The sequence below is a fragment of the Alexandromys fortis genome, unplaced genomic scaffold (genome assembly GCF_014885135.2).
Source record: "Alexandromys fortis isolate MF-2015 unplaced genomic scaffold, M_Fortis_MF-2015_v1.1 scaffold_61, whole genome shotgun sequence".
In the NCBI taxonomy this organism is placed as follows: Eukaryota; Metazoa; Chordata; class Mammalia; order Rodentia; family Cricetidae; genus Alexandromys; species Alexandromys fortis.
Genome location: NW_026067962.1, coordinates 1444977 through 1449243, shown reverse-complemented (window position 1 = coordinate 1449243; position 4267 = coordinate 1444977).

Sequence of the window (4267 nt, the reverse complement as noted above, 5' to 3'; positions counted from 1 at the left end):
ATGTTGGTTCTGCTCCCAGGTTTTGACTACATTGTTGTGTTGTCAGAAGTACATTCTCATACTTCGCTTTCATTCTTTTTTTTTTTCTGACTCTGAATATTATTCTTAAACCAGTTTTTTAAATGGCTCAATGTATGGTATCCAGGAAGCATTCTTTTAATTATTTTTTACTTAAAATATTTGTTTTATTAGTTGTCTGATAGTCTCCTATAATGTGTTGCAGTCTTCTAATGACACTTTCTACCAAACGTGCCAGTCATTTGTATTTGTCATTTTTTTTTTCATGAGAAAAATCTCCCTTTACCCATTGCTTCCATGCTGTCATTCTCAAGCATGTAACTTATCTTCTTCCAACAGCCAGTTAAGGAAATGCTGGGTCTCCTGGACATTGGCAGGTCTCCAGCCTATACATCATTTCTTAGAGTTGGAATGAATTTCAAAATACTACAGGAGCTGTTTGAATCTGTTCTATAATATTTTCAGAAAAGCCTGGGACAGCTTTAACAAAAATACAGGTTGCTAAAATTTTTTGTGATTTATGTATTTTATACCATCATTCGTTGATGAATGGAATTTTTTCCAGGATTCATCTCTCTCTTTGGAACTCTTTCTCTAAATAATTTCTGTAATGTTCACTATTAATTGCCAGCTTGACAAAATTTTAAAGCATCCGGGAGCTAGAAATCTGGATATTTCTGGCCTGAGGGAATTAAATTGACTATACCACATCTAGGCAGACAATGTGATTTTTTTTAACACCCAAGTCCAGGAAAATGACATAAATTGAAGGTACATCACTATGCATAAGTGTGATTATGTTGGAGAAATGCATCTCTGCAACATTAAATAGGCTAGAACAGAGTTATGCTAGAATTTATTCATCTGCATTCCTTTGCTAGATTATTGAAAATTTAATTATTATTTTTGAATGCACATTATCCATTCCACAGAGAATGCTGTGAAGGGATTTCATTACTGAGACCTGAAATTTGAGAACTGCTATAAAATGTCACATATTCACACTAACCAGTCCTCCTTACCACATCTACAGCACCTTCTTCCCTCTAATTCTCAGTACATAGTTTAACAGTAACTCCTTAAGAGGATTTTATTGCTCTTTCTATAATTAGAAGAAAAATTTAATGTTGTATATTTTTTGAAAATTTTCAGAAATATGTTTTGAAAAATGAGATATAAAATAATTTCTCTTTAATATATTAGCTCCAAGGAACAACACTGTATATCTATGAATGACATAATTCTCATAGGTCTATAAAATAACCATTTGTCTACTTATGCCTTCACCTGGCAATAAAATTATTCATACCTCTCTTACTAATATGTTTCTCAATCTTTCATACTCTACTTGCAACGTTGTGGAATTTAGTTGGAAGCTCCAGTTGCCTAGAACTCTCAGCCATTCTCCTGCCCCAGACACCTGAGTACTGGTTTTATAGATGTGAGCTATCATGGCCAGCCTTTTGGACACATTTATTTCAGGAGATTAAAAAAAATGGCTTTTAGGTTTTATGTTGTTGCTTTCAACATTCATCCTAAAATTCCTAAAGCTTGTGGCTATTTCTTATTTTTATGTAGGGCAATCTATAGTCAGCAACTAAACATTACTTTATCTGATCTTAGATACTTTGGTATGTAAAATGTATTAGTCATGTCTCTGATTAAATCTCAATTATAACTTTCATTTTAAGTTCTGACTAAAGTTTTAACAAATTTTAATGAGACGCTTTTTCTTTCAATATAGTTAAGGAGTATAGGAGAACATATTATAACTTCATTATACCTTCTCTGCCACTGAAAGACTTTTAACTTAAGAGCTGTGTAAGAAATATTCTCTTAATTACCAAAGATTCCTGATAAATAATATGCCATCATTACCAATAGGATGAAAGGGAAACTATGAACTTTGCTATAAAAGAATGCAATTATCACAATAGAAATCAATTGTATGATAAGACAAGATTAATTTTTCCCATGAAGACAGCAAAAATCTCTACCTGAGAAAATAGTATTTATCTTCTAATGGCTTTTTTCTTTAACTAAGATTCCTATGCATGTTTCTACAGAGTTACTTACCTCTGATAATATATTCATTATCCGATTGAATAGGGACAGAGACCTTTTTATTATTAACTACAGAACAAAAGTGCAATTGGCTCTTAGCCATCACTTATACAGTCATCTTTGCATTAAGTTGAACTTCACCAATCAACTTTCGTTTCTTCATGTGTGTGGACTGATCAGTAAATAATACATGAAAAATAAAGGAACTGCCAGAGGCATCACCATCCCTGACATCAAGCTCTATTATGGAGCTACAATAGTGATTACAGCTTGGTACTGCCATAAAAACAGAGAAGTTGACCAATGGAATTGAATCAAAGACATGGATATTCAATCACATCTCTTTCTTTAACGATTCTAAAACTACATGAAGAAAAAAGGACAGCTTCTTCAATACTTGATCTTGGAAAAACTGAATATACATATGGATAAAAATGAAACTAGACATTTAATATTAACATGTATAAAATACAGCTAAATGTATCAAAGACTTCAATGTAAAATATTAAAACTCTGAAACTGCTTCCACACAAGGTATACTATGTCTTAGTGTTCCTTTTCTGGGAAGAAACACCAAGACCATGAAAACTCCTGTAAAAGAAAACATTTAATCGGGATTTATTACAGTTTCAGATGGTTAGCTCATTGTCATCAGGGTAGGGAACATGGCAGCATGAAGGCAGACATGGTGCTGGAGAAGTAGCTGAGAGTTTTATATATTCAAATCCACAGGGAGAATAAGAGAGAGCCACTGGACCCAGCTTGAGCTTTCAAAGCCCCAAAAGTAAACCCCAATAACACACTTCCTTCAACAAGGCCACACCTCCTAATCCATCTCAAGCAGTGCTACTACCAGATGACCAAGCCTTAAACATAGACTTGACATTTTCCTTACTTACATATGATCTAGTCATCATACCCCTTTGTATATATCTGAAGGAGAACACAAAAACTAAAAGGCAGAACACAGGAGACATGCAATCATATGCATGTTGCCACAGATTATTCAAAATAGCCAAGTTATGGAATCAACCTTGATGTTCAATGGATTAAAGAAAATATATTTTGGTTAAACATAGAGAAGAGCAAAATTACATTTTTCAAATCATTGGAACTAAGAGTCATCATGTTAAGTAGAATAAGCCAGACACTTATTCCTATGTGGAAATAGCAAAAAAGATGAAAGTAATAGGAACATTTCTAGGACTGAAGAATGACAGAGGGAAGGAGAATTTTGAAAGGTATACAGGTATGAGTGTGATTAAAGTAAGTTATACAGGGAATGACATTATAAGACACTTTACTTTGCACAATTAATAAATACAAAATAAGAGGTATTAAGAAGAATGTAATTCTGTCATTTGCAGAAGAATGGGGCTGGGAAGTAAAAAGGTAAGTGAAAGAAGCTAGACACAATACGATAAGCATTACACTTCTCAACTACATGTGGAAGACCTAACAATGCTTATATTCTATTTCATTGTGTTCATTAAACATTTTCCTTTATGCACATATTTTATCGTATTTATATTCACATTAGGTATACTGATAGTGAGATGTTATTTGAATATACATAAATAAACTGTACAAATTCATTGGACTTATAAGATTTTCATACATGCACATAAATGCATTTTATTCCTCCTTTATGATCCTCACTTACCTTACCACTTTGTCCAGTTCTTATTTATAGCAAGCCTTTTATTTTCAGTATCCATTTGTTTTCTTTTTCTAAATTCCACAGTTTCTAAATTCCTCTAAAATGAGAGGAAATTTAAAATAGTTATATTTATGATCACTATTGATTTTGAATAACATGATGGATATATTTATGCCATTTCATCATATTCTCCTAAACTCTTTATTGCTATTTCTTGTGTACCTTCCTTCCATCATTGTGCTAATATACTATATCTCCCCATCATGTTTCTGTTTGGAATTCTATATTTTGAATTTTTATGATTTATTTATCTTTATTTTATGTGCATTGGTGTGAAGGTGTCAGATTTCTTTGAACTGGATTTTTGGACAGTTGTGAGCTGCCATGTGGGTGCTGGGAATTGAACCTGGGCCTCTGGAAGAGCAGTCAGTGCTCTTAACCGCTGAGCCATTTCTCCAGCCCTGAACTTTTCTTGATTCTCTTATAATCCTTCATTTTTTTTCAGTGACTATCTGTCAAAGGTTG